We start from the raw sequence: 13,493 nt of genomic DNA, 5'->3' as shown, positions 1-13,493 counted from the left end.
TCAGAAGCAACAAAGCCCACATGGAAGAAGCACACCAGCCTGTGTGATCACGAGATGTCGAAGGGATCAGGTATCAGGCATCATCAGAACAAAAAATCTTACCATAGAGAATGAGGTGGGGAGTGCGGTCTGGAGACCCAAAGCCCATTTGTAGGCCACTGGGGATCCCCTTACAGAAGGGTCTCAGAGAGGAGACGAGCCAATCAGGGTGCGATGTAGCAAGGATGAAAAATACAACTTTCTTCTAGTTCCTAAATGCTTCCTCACCCCACCCCACCCACGACTATCATGATCCCAATTCTATCTTACAAATCTGGCTAGACCAGAGGATGTACAGTGGTACCGATAGGAAGTGGAAACATGAGGAATCCAGGTCGGATGATCCCTTCAGGACCAGTGGTGTGAGTGGCAATACTGGGAGGGTAGAGGGAGGGTTGGTTGGAATGGGGGAACCGATTACAAGGATCTACATGTGACCTCCTCCCTGGGGGATGGACAACAGAAAAGTGGGTGAAGAGAGACGTCGGACAGGGTAAGAAATGACAAAATAATAAGTTATAAATTATCAAGGGTTCAAGAGGGAGGGGGGAATGGGTAGGGAGGGGAAAATGAGGAGCTGATGCCACCTATAATAGTGACTGACTCATATCATAATTAATATGTGCTGCATGAATGCAATTAAAAAGCATTAAACATATGAGGCAATAAATATATCAAAGATGATCACGTACTGCTTAAAATGTAAAAAGTGGAATTGAGTGACCATGAATTCTCCCAGGACCCACAATTCTTCCTCTTTCTGGATCGGCCTGAGGTGACATGCCAAAATGGTTCCCTACTCACTATAACCAGAAAACCTCACAACACCAAGCAAATCAAGAAGGTTGAAATCCCAGGTCCATTTTAAGAACATCCATGAAACTATCCAAGTCATCAAGAATATGCACATCTGAAAGTCAACCAATTATTTAAAAGATGTCACTTAGCAGACCAGTATGTGTGCGCTTCCGGCATTATAATGGTTGAGTTGGTAGGTGTGCCCAGGCTAAACAATGGGCTTGGACCAGATTTGGTGGCCCAAAAAGAGTGCTGAATTTTGGCTGCACATGCTTAAAAATGAAGAGAGTAATGCTGAATTTAAGGGTTTAGATGTGGATTCTCTGGTCATTGAGCACATCCAGGTGAACAAAGTCCCTAAGATGCACTGCTAGACTGAAAGAACTCATGGTCAGATCAAACCATACATGAACTCCCCCTGCCACATTAAAATGATCCTTAATCAAAAGGAACAAATTATTCCTAAACCTGAAAAGGGGGTTGCACAGAAGAAAAAGATCTCCCAGAAGAAATTAAAGAAGCAAAAACTTAAGGCTCAGGAGTAAACTAAGCTTAAAATAAAAGTTTAAAAAATAAATATAAAAAGTTAGAATACTGCATAGGAAAGCATTGTTTCTTCCCCAGAATAGCTTTACAGCAACATTATGCAAACTGTCACTGTAATTTTAAACTGTAAACCGAAAAACTATTAAAACTATTTCAGAAAAATTTCTTAGATACCTATTGATCTAATACTGCCATTGAATCAGTGCTGACTCATAAAGACCCCCTGTGTGTTTCTGAGACTGCAACTGTTTTCAGAAGTAAAAAGCTCAATCCTTCTCCTGCTGAGCTGCTGGTGGTTTCTAACTGCCGGCCATGTGGATTGCAGTCTAACACATAACCACTACACCACCAGGGATCCCTTATAACAGCTATCTAAAAATAACAAATATTTGATAAGTAAATAGATAAATAGGTAACTAAGAATAAGAGCACTTAGGGCATAATAAGTGCTCAGAATAAAAATAGTGCTTGCTGGTCATATTATTGAAAATTATTCACTTCACAACTATTTCTTTAACTGTTTATGAGTGAAATCTTACAGAGCAAACTGGTTTTACATTCCACGATTCATACATATTTTGTCTCATGTCTTTGATCGCAATCCCTAAAATGTAACAGCACGCTTCCCAATTCCTCCCTATATTTACTATTTCCATTCCTCCTCATTTTGTAACACTTTTGAACTTTGTCCTTGGGTAAATGCTGTCCTTGGAGCCCTAGTGGTATAGTGTGTCAAGTCAGGCCACCAGTTCAAACTCACCAGTTGCTTTAAGGGAGAAAAATGAGGCTGTCTCCTATGAAGATTAAAAGCATCAGAAACCCTAAGGGGCAGTTACACCCTGCCCACCATGGTCACTGTGAGTCAGAATTGACTCAATGGTAGTTGGTTTGTGTTTTTTTTATCTTAAATGGTTGACTGTTCCATAGAGTACATACTTCCATGCTATTACTATTCACCCTATCAACAACAACATACAACTCACTGCCACTGAGTCAATTCTCACTCAAGGTAGCCCTAAGGACAGGGTAGAACTGCTCCTGTGAGTTTCCAAGATTTTAGTTCTAAACTGCACCCAAGGAAGAAAAGATCACAGCTACTGAAGCAGCCCTGTTCCCACTTTGAGAAGGTGTTTTGCACTTACCCTTGGACTGTCTCAGGATTATCAGGGGAGGAGAAGGAAGAGTTCTGAAAAAAGCCCAAGAAGTCCAGCTAATAAAATAATGCCAAGGCCATGCCCAACCCAAGGCTGAAATCTATTCCCTCCCACTTCTCTTTCCCATTCCAACATGGGTCATCAAGGACTCTGCATTTACAGCCACAACTAAGGTAACCACAAAAAATAATTGCAACAAGTTTAAATATCAGATTTTTTCCAGTGAGTTTTTTTAGTTTTAAATCCCCTTAAAATAACAACCAAACTCCGCCATCAAGTCAATGAGGCCTCATGGTGACCCTATAGGACAGAGTAGAACTGCCCCTGTGAGTTTCTGAGACTGTAACTCTTTAGAGGAGTAAAAAACCCTGTATTTCTCCTGAAGAGTGGCTGTTGATTCCTAACTGCTGACCTTGTGGTTAGCACTCCTTAACCACTAAGCCACCAGAGCTCCAGTTCACCCTCTAGGCTTATCCTATGGTCTGGCTGAAAGTTGAGCAGAGAAAGTGAATTCAGTTCCAGGGCCACAGCTTCAGGGGTTCTCCCAGTCTCTATCCGATGAATAACAGTGGATTTTTATTTTGAATATTCTTCCACATTTTCTCCCCATCCATCCAAGACTCTCCTATTGCGATCTCTCTCAAAATGGCCTACAGCAGGAGCGGAGCACCATCTAATTCTTCTGGTCTCCGGGTTGTGGAGGCTGGGGCTAACGTAGTCTATTATCAGTCCTTTGGACTATTGTTTTCTTCATTCTTCTTCTTATTGCATAGTTTTGTAAGTTACATACTGACTCTCTTAACTATCTTTTTGCGTGCCAAATGCAATCATTTATATTCACAGGGCAAAAGGATTTCCTATGGTGACATCATCTGCCAGATAATTAATTACTCCCTTAGAGGAAAAAGGCCAGGTATCCTCTGTAGTCCCTATGCTCACCAAGTAAAAGGACTGTGCTCACCACTACCAAGGTTAGCTGTGTGGTCCCACCAAAGACTTCCTGGCCACCCCTAGAACCTGAGTCTATAAAGAAGCTCAACCTAGCCCAAAAGCAGTTTTTTACTATAATCTAAGACTTCATACTTTTTGAACTCCAGAAATAGAATATACCCCTCCTCCACATGTACCAATTGTCCTACTATTAGATATTTAATTTTTGAACATTTTCCTAAATATATATTTATTAAGAGATTTGCAGTATTATTATTAAGCAAGACTGACAGAAAATGCACCAATGCAATAGCTTTATTTTTTTAAAAATCAATTTATTGAGGCTCATACAATTCATCACAATACATAGATCAATTGTGTAAAGCACATTTATACATTTGTTGCCCTCATTATTCCCAAAATTCGCTTTCCTCTTGGGTTCCCGGAATCAGCTCATTTTCCTTTTTTTCCCCTCCCCTCCCCTCTCCCCCATGTACCCTTGATAATTTATAAATTATTATTGTATCTTATATTACACTGCCCGGCATCTCCCTTCACCCACCCCTCTGCTGCCCGTCCCCCAGAGAGGAGGTTATATGTAGCTCCCTGTGATCAGTTCCCCCTTTCTACACCCCCCTTCCCTCCTGGTATCGCCACTGTCACCCTGGTCCTGAGAAGCAATAGCTTTATTTTAGACCACTTCTATGGATCCCATTACTCTCCACCAAAGAGGAAGAAGAAGAGCCCGTTTATGGCAGCCAATAATACAAATATCTAAGAATAAACTTAAGATGTATACAAAACTTACAAAAAAGATGACAACTAGTAAAACTTACTGAGACTTCAAGATCTTATTTCTAGCTAGTAGAACTCAGAAAATAGATTATATAAGTACATACTTTAAAGTTTGATTTACAAATTAAATCTAATTCCATCAAAAATTCAACAGGCTTTCTTCCCTGCCCCCCACCCCCACCCCCACAAGAGGATAGCTGTGAGTGCAGTCACCAACCATCACAAATTATGCAGTCAAGTTTCACACATTTGGGGAAATCACAGGAGTGGGCACACCCAGAGTGCAATGCTTGAGGCCCTCCCTGGGAAAACCAAGTTTGTGATCACGGTATCTCCCCTACCAAGTAAGTATTAACAGGCTTTCTTGTGAAAAAGGCATGAGCTCTAAAGTCAGCTTGCCTGAATCTGAATCTCCCTTCTGTAGCTTACCTGCAGTTTGCATCTGTAAAATGATGATGTAACACTTTCATTGGGTTGTTTTAAGGATGGCATGGGTTAACCCGTGATTTTGACTCATGACTCATATTCAATGCTCAGTAAATATCAAGTAGTATGCACATTTGAAAGAAAATACAGAGGAATATAATAAACAAAATTTGGAGGGAAAAGGGGGACACACAAAGGTAAGTCAAAAAGTATTGCTAAAGTAGTTTTACACGTACAAATTTATTCCAAACAAAACATGTTTATACAAGTCTCTGTGATCAGATGGATACAGACACCTTCTCTCAGAAATACACTATCTTCATCTCATTTGAGACAAAAAAAAATTTCAGTCAAAACAGTGGCTTCTAATGAGGCCTGCTGGGTCAGTTAATTGAAGACAGACGAGTCAGCTCAGAAGGGCGACAGCAACTATTCTGGAGGACCGCAAAGAGGTAATCTTGGCAATTTTTCTCAGACACAGGACAATCACAGGACCTTATTAGGAAGAAAGTTTAAGATAACTGAAAATGGCATCAGTGAAAAAAAGGCCAGGAGAGTTGTGCCAAGGAATTTTCTTTACATTACACCAATGCACCTACTTATTCTTCAAGGATAGCACAGCCTGTCCTTGAAGAATTTGTTAAGAAACCTTACTCCACACTCCATACAGCCCAGATCATGCCCCTTAAAGACTTCTTTTTTTCCCAAAGCTTCAAATAACATTAAAAAGAATCATGATTGAATTATTTAAGTATAAGATATGTGAATGATATGTCAATAAAACTTTTTTTTTTTAAGGAACATGATTTGCATCCCTCAAGGTGCCAAAACTTGTATTTTGATATAAGTCAAAGACCATGGAACTCTTTGGGGAAGGGTTAGAGAGATGGAAACAGCCTTCCGAAGGTATAGACCTAAATGGACGATATGTGAAAAAGCCACAGTTTCATATTTTGATACTTGTGTTTAATATGGTTTTCATAGCAACATTTTTCCACTTACCTTCATACCTCACCTAATAGCAAACCAAAGGAATTAAAATTATGTAATACTGACCTAAGAAATCTTAAAAAACAAAGTACCTACATAGGGAATTTGAATCTATCAGTATATGTAAAATGTATTATCTGATAAAAGTGTTATGTTTGAATCATTATTTGTATTACTGGTGACAGGATAATTGACTATAAATTTTAAAATTACATAGATCCCTACTTAAAACCATACTGCAAATAAATTTCAGGTTATCTTGGTTTGTTGTTAAATAATTTTTTAATGCAAAACTATGAATATTTGTAGTGTCAGATTAAGGAAGAAATATGTATGAAGATATAAAGAAAAAGACAAATTTAAGTCTACACTGTTTAAGACTTCTGCATACAGCAAAATATAAAGGTAAGAGTTCAAAACATGGCAAAATGCCTGTTATTCTAGGTACATAATAAGCTCTTAGAAATAAAGACGAAATTAACACTTTAATAGAAAATAAAATATTAAACATAAAATGGCAAATAACTAATAAATGAATTCCAGCATCCATCCAAGGCCTGGTGGCACAATCATTTCTATCCAGCTGCTAAATTAAAGGTTGGTGGCTCACTCCTTCCCAGCAGTTCAGTGACAGAAATCTGCTTCCATAACAATTACAGCCTAAAAGACGTTATGGACAGTTCTACTCTGTCACATGGGCGGCTATGAATCAGAAGCAATCCATGGTACTTAACAATAACAACAATATCTATTCTAGCTCATTCCCAATTATATAGCAGTCCTAATTTGGGAGTAGGGCTGCAGGGGAACAGAATTTAACTGAACTCTAAATCATCTATATAATCTCTTTTACCTTAACCCTTTGTTCAAAGAGGGGTGCTAAGTATTATATGAATCAATATGGCATTTTCCTGACAATCATTTGGGAATGAATACTAAACTAAATAAAAAACTAAAGTATCTCATCAGTAGAAAACTGAAAAATAAAACTAAAGCATCTCATCAGGAGAGCAAAAAGCTATTCTTAGGGAAAACAGAGCATGTAAATATGAGGCTTATAAGAGATCTTAGGTGTCTGTGAAAAGGTAAAAGATTGGAAAAAGAGAAGGAGTTTTTACTTCAGTTGAAGCTAAAGAGACCTGCTTTGCTGTTAATGAGTTATTTACAGTTTAGTCTGAATCAAGAACAGTATACTGGAAATTTTTTTTTTCAGAAAGCAAGCTACTAAAACATATAAAACTGGTAACTAGTTATGGTTGAGTAGATTCTGATGCATGGCAACCCTATGTGCATCAGAGAAGAACCGTGCTTTGTAGGGTTTTCAATGACTGATTTTTCTGAAGTAGACTGTCGGCCTTTCTTTCAAGATGCCTCTGGTGGACTAGAGCCTCTAACCTTTCCATTGTACCTCCTAGAGACTACAAGACATATAATAGTGTACATAAATATCCTATACCAAAGTGAACATAACTAACTTCTAAACCTATTGTTTACTTTTATCAGCTTTCATATACAGTTATATAAATACATTACCTGTATTGCCAGAGAAAGAAAATATGTTGGAAAATCACAACATCCAGTATAAATCTTACTGAAATTATTGGAAAGGAGAGGATCTCTAAAAATAAAGATAATTACTTACAATATCTGCAGCCATTTATAAAATGCTTCTAAAATAGTATTATGAGTTGGAAAATACCAGCATGCAAGAGGAAGGAGTATATAAGTAAGTTATCAAAGAAGTATTCTACTGTCAAAGAACAACATTCAGCCTACAGTTTAATTAATTATTTAATAGTCTCTGTAACTCCCATCAAGCAACCTTTTCCTGGTGGGTCTAGGTAAAAAAAGGTGGACAACGATATTGATAGATTCAGCTAAAGTACCTGTTAACAGGATTCATTATAATTGCCATCCTGCTGTATATAAAGTGTGTTATCTCAGAAGCAAAAGTAGGGGATTTCACTACCAGCAAGAGCCAGGAGTGAAGCACATCTGGAAACCAAAGGTCCCTGTGGAGCGAACCTCTTTGATCCAGGAGACAGCTTTGACAGCAGAAGAGTGGAAGAGAAGCAGCAGCAGCAGCAGAACCAGGAGCCAGAGCATGAGAAAAAGTCGTGGACTTTGAAGGCTACAGAACAAGTAAAGCTGAGTACTGGTTTGTGGAGTGGGATGCCTCTGGGCACTTAATTCAGGGAGCTGTAGCTGAGTGCCTTTGGGTTGAGACTGATAGAAGAGTATCATGCCCTTTGGACCTTACCAGTAGCCCATAAAGAACGGTGTAACATGCCTCGACTGAGTAACTATATCCTGAACATTTCTTATCTGAATTATAATCTGTCACATAAACCCCATAGCCATTCGTATTCTCTTTGAGTTCTGTGTGCCTGTTTCAGTGAACTACAGAACTAAGCAGAAAAAGTAGAGTGCTGTAGGAGACAGAGCTGAAAAGGTAGAAGTGTTGTGTTATGTGTGACAGAACACATCTTTATGTATTATTTTCCAACTTCTCTAACTCTGAAATACAATTCAAATGTTTAAGAACTTCTTTGCAGTTGCTGCAGCACTTTTCCGAGAGGAGTTACTGAGAATCACTTAGAAAGTACTGAGCGCCAGTGACTAATGTGAAACGTAAAAGCCCCTATGATCAACTACTCTACACTGGAACCCTTAGAGCCCTAAAAACCTTCCAAGAGACCAGAAGCAAGTGCAAAGACAAAATAGGTTTTCCTCAAAGTAGGGGGGAAAAAGTCAGAGCTAAGTTAATCAAATAAGCGAAAAGCTTAAATACAGATGCTCCATCTGGAATTATACAAGAGGGCATAGCCTTATGACTATACTAGAAACCACTGAATACTCAGCATACTCAGCAGTGGTGAATTTTATATCTTTTTAAAATGTGGGTTATATCTTTAAAAAAATAGTGTAACTGGAGTATGTATATGCAAAACCCCCAAAAAAGTAAGAAAACTATATAAAATGACCCTGTTATTCGCCAGAAATGTTATTTAACAAGAACAAGCTTTTAAACTATTAAATCTTGAGTCCTACATAATCTAAGGTTCCAAAAATAATAGTGTGGAGATCCATAAGTATATATTTTGTCTTCCTCAGTAAGCTGTAAATTTGAATCATCTGAATGGCCATGCAAACTCCTTGCTGACATTCACTATAAACACTATACTTCTGAGAGCCCAGGGAAACAGCCATGCCTTTGCAGACCTAACCTGGGAGCTGAGCGATCTGACGTCAAAGAGTCACTTGCCACTTCTGAATAGGAGTTCTGAGCTGATCATGCAAGTACAACTTCTAAGCTGCCACTAAAAACAGGCAGATGACTCATTTCTCCACAAGTGCTGTTTCAAGTCTTTGAGACAAACTTGCAAGAACAAGGTCTTTCTTTCCCATGCTACATGCCCAAATAATTGAATTCGTACTTAAAATGCACCGAAAACAATAAAGAGAAACAAGTATGTACTAAAACATAGTTGATCCATATGTGCTCTTTCCCAATAACATGGAGAATATTATTGAGATTTCATTCTGATAAGAAAATGAAAACCTGTACCTAGCAATCTATGTAACACATTTGCAAAGCTAAAATGCAAGGGAACATTAAAGTAAAAGCAATCATAGTCTTTTGCTTTCTTGAAATGAGAAAGTCAAAGTAGTAATGTTAATTTGAGGTGGTATTCATGGTTTTCTATTTTTATAGTACAATTTTAAAATATACCAATTATTGCATACCAGTGATTACTGTGATTGCTGTCATTTTTAAAGATTTAAACTTTCAAAGTCCAGTTTGTTGAGTGTAAGTGTGGTAGATATATAATCATTTGTCAATTTGAGGATTAAGAGTATAGGGGTGGAGTCTAGCTTGTCAATCAGATCATAGCATATGAGGCCTCTGTGTGGGCCTGGTCTTCTCCTGAGAATTACGGGAAATCCGGTACTTCCTCCTGGGAGGCAGGAGACCCTGCTCTCTCTGACACACCCTGGGAGACTAGCAGCTCACAAGACACATGGACCCACCCTGATACAGCCCTGGGTGCTGGAGAAGCCATGCAGAGACCCCTGCCAGCACTGAGATGTTTCCAATGCCACTGGATCCAAAGACTTTCTACCCACTGGCCTGTGATCTACATTCGGCATCGCTGCATGTGTTTCCTGAGTCTGAAGAGGACTTTATAGATTGGTATAGGACATATGGGCTAATATCGGACTTATGGACTTGATCTGGACTGGGCTGGGATGTTTTCTTAATGTACAACTACCCTTTATATAAACCTCTCCCTTATATACATATGAGTGTCTCCATGAATTAGTTTCTGTAGTCTACCTAGACGTACACAATAAGTTACCACAACTTTCACCCAAACTAATAGCTATCATACTACTCTTTTGTTATTTTTAATTTTATTATTATCATCTACTAAATGCCTACTATGAATCACAGGACTGGGCATTTTTACTTATTTTTTTGCTTATGTCCATACAATTACTGTACTACTAGTTATTCCCCCGTTAAAATGAGGAAACACACTCAAAGGTTAAATAATCTGATCTCATTTAGTAAAGGTATTTTAAGATGGAATCCAGATTTAAAGCAACAAAGTCAAAGTCAGTTTCTCTTTATAATGGTCTGCCCCCCAACACTTACCATGGCTCGCAGGGGAGTTGAGGTTAATGGTATAAACAAACCATGACAGCCTAGTTCCATGGCCAAAATTTCTATGTGAAGGGCTGTGGTCATGGTAGGCAATACAATTCAAAGCACTGAAAAGAAAGCCCTCTTTCTTTGTTCTCATAGTTATATATTTTGTTTTGTTTTGTGTGGGAGGGATGAGAGGCTTTTAATTCCTTGCTGGGAAAAGTATAATTTGAGTATCCTCATCACTTTGTCCAATTCACCCTCATCAATAATAAATTTCAACCCTTTTAGATCTAAGTAATAGATCCTTATTTCTGTTTTCAATCAGATAAGAAGCTAGAAAGGAGAAGTGATTAATTTGACTCTCCTGAACCTCAAAGTGAAATGCGCAGTACTGTTAGAAATGTAAATGGATGGCATGCAACACCTTGAGGGAGTAAGTCGCTGCACCTGAAAATTGTGGACCTCAAAATTATCAAAGAAATCAGTCTTATTGGTTGGAAAGAGACTGGTGGGACCCTGAGACGATGGCCTTTATTCACCCTTCAGGTCTAGGACTGAACTCGCCCTCAATGTAAAATAATCGGCGATTTAAGATTTTGAAAGGCAGTGTTTTTCCCCAAAGACGAAGTTCGGAGAGTTAGAAAAGGACAGAAACAGGAAACACAAGGAGAAAGCTGAATAAGTATGTTACACTGAGTTGAAACAATGTGTGTGAACTGTTATGTGTAAACGTGATTGTCTACTGTAAGCCTTCATTTAATTCACAGTAAAAAGTTTTTATTTTCTTTAAATAGATAAGGTCTGAGGCTTCAGGTTTGTAATGAAATACACTAAGAACAGCAAGAGAATCACAGGGTGTGTATTACCATTTACAAAATATACCAGTAACATAATTTCTTTTTATGTTTAACGCCGAGGCTTCAGAAAACAGATAATTTATTCTTGAAATGTACTTATTTCAATCTATGTGCCCTTGCTGGTACAAGAATTGAGTGTTACTCAGCAGCTAACCAAAAGACTGGCAATTTGAACATTCCCACTTTACCCCGGCCGCTCCACTGGAGAAAAGACATGGCAATCTGCTCCCAATAAAAATGATAGCCTGGGAATCCCTGTGGGGCTGTTTATGCTATGTCACATGGGATCACTACGAGTTAAAATTTATTCAAATAACATCAAGTCAACACCACCTGCTCAGAAATTGGCCCCTGTTCCTCAGCATACTCACACCTATATTCAAATTCCAACCTTTACTGGCCCATCTATCCCTTTATTAACACAAGAGCTCCTGGACCTTTGCTTGCTCTGATGAACTAAACCTGATTATTTCCCTATGTAATGACTACCTCTGACTAAACATTTTTCTGTTATTTTAGGAATTTCCCTGGTTATGCCTCAAGCATCTTCTAGCTTTGTTCTCTGTTTGTTCACTGATTTAAAAAAAGACCAACAAGTAAGTAAGCATACCAAGTAGTTATAAATTGAAGGCAAGTACAAGGAAAACAACAGGAAATGAGGAAGATAGCAGTCAACATTCATATGATCTCCTCCAAAGAAAAGTACGTTGGTAATGTTTTTAAGTGCTCTTGAGTCAGTTAAAATTTATAATGAACCCATCCATGTACATTAGACTGAAACACTGCTGGGTCCTATACCACCTTCACCATTGCTAAACCTGAGCTTACTGTTGCAGCCACTGTATCAATCCATCTTGATAAGGGTCTTCCTCTTTTTTGCTGACTCTACCAAGCATGAAGTTCTTCTCCAGGAACTGATCCCTCCTGATAACATGTCCAAAATACATAAGACAAAGTCTCACCATCTTCACCTCTAAGGAGCATTCTGGCAGTAACTCTTCAATACGATTAAGGTTGATCTTCTGGCAGTCCAAGGTATATTCAATGCTTCACCAGTACCATAATTTGAATGCATCAATTCTTTGATCGTCCTTATTCACTGTTAGCATTCACATACATATGAAGAGACTCAAAATACCTTGGTCCATGCATACCTTAGTCCTAAAACTGACATCTTTACTGAAAAAGAGATCTTTTGCAGCAGATTTGCCTAATGCAGTATGTCCTTTGACTTCTTGACTACTGCTTCCAATGATGTTAATTGTGGGTCCAAGTAAAAATTCCTTGACAACTTCAATGTTTTCCATTTATCATGACGCTGCTTTGTAGTCTAGTTGTGAAGAGAATTATGGGCCTGTATTTTTAGTTCAAATCAAAAAGGCAGCAGACTCAAATAATTTTACTCCAAGGCTAAAGAAATAAACCAAACCCACTATCATTAAGTTAATTCGGACAGAGACAAGAGAAGAAAAAGAATATAAATATTCTTTTTGTTTGTTTGTTTGTTTGTTTAGAATTCAAATATTCTTGATCTGATAACCGCTTGGCTTTAACTACATTTCTCAAATCAAAATACATATAGCCTCAGGTATAAATGGAAGCATACTGGAGATACACTGAGGGGGGTGAAAAAGATGTGGGTATTAAACCTGATAAATAGTGTCGGCTCTCTTCAAATCACTCTAACTTTCAAAAGTTAGTGCATAGTCAAGACATTTTTTAAAGGTATGTTTTCCTTTTCTGGGAATAATTCAAATACTTCTAATTATATTATATGTAGCCATTATACAATAATATACAAAATTCAGATATAGTCTTAAGACAGAATTTTTTTTATTTCAAGCTGCTCCAACTTACCATGGTTTCTGCATATAATACATACACATGCTGTATGGTAGGATGGCTCTTCTGCCTTTGTAAATGAGTGTTATTTAAAGTTTTGCCTTATCCCCAACCTTCACCATTTGTGTAAATAGTGTCATCACTTAAGTTTTTAATCTACACAAGTCAACAATTCATGTGTTGCAGTTTTTAAAAGCTGATGTATAATTACCTTTTCTCAACAGTTTTTTAAGTTCTATAACCATGGCTAAATCAATAACACTATCACTATTACTTATGCCCCAGAGAAAGGATTTATAATGTTTTCTATCATAAAATAATAATGATGTCTCTAAAGTGAACCAGAGACACACACATATATATATATATATCTCAATGGATTTAAGGAACAATTAGTCTTATACATGGTCATACTCAATACTCACTCTCATGAAAATATCACTGAAGATATGGGTGTTATAG

The 13,493-nt window shown here is 37.9% G+C and overlaps 1 protein-coding gene and 1 non-coding gene across 4 annotated transcripts in view; both read right to left on the bottom strand.

The window, feature by feature from the left end:
- The window catches only part of RABGAP1L (RAB GTPase activating protein 1 like), an 812,491-nt gene that overhangs the window by 759,697 nt on the left and 39,301 nt on the right, over positions 1–13,493 (bottom strand). The window lies entirely within an intron of this gene.
- Positions 4,459–4,614, bottom strand: LOC115872525. The gene has a single exon (XR_004047921.1). It is a non-coding gene; the product is annotated as a U1 spliceosomal RNA (small nuclear RNA).

Source organism: Echinops telfairi, unplaced genomic scaffold (genome assembly GCF_000313985.2).
Source record: "Echinops telfairi isolate 266 unplaced genomic scaffold, ASM31398v2 ScPeMD7_7424;HRSCAF=8462, whole genome shotgun sequence".
Classification (NCBI taxonomy): Eukaryota; Metazoa; Chordata; class Mammalia; order Afrosoricida; family Tenrecidae; genus Echinops; species Echinops telfairi.
Note: the sequence above shows the minus strand (reverse complement) of the source record. Positions and strands in the feature narration are given on the sequence as shown.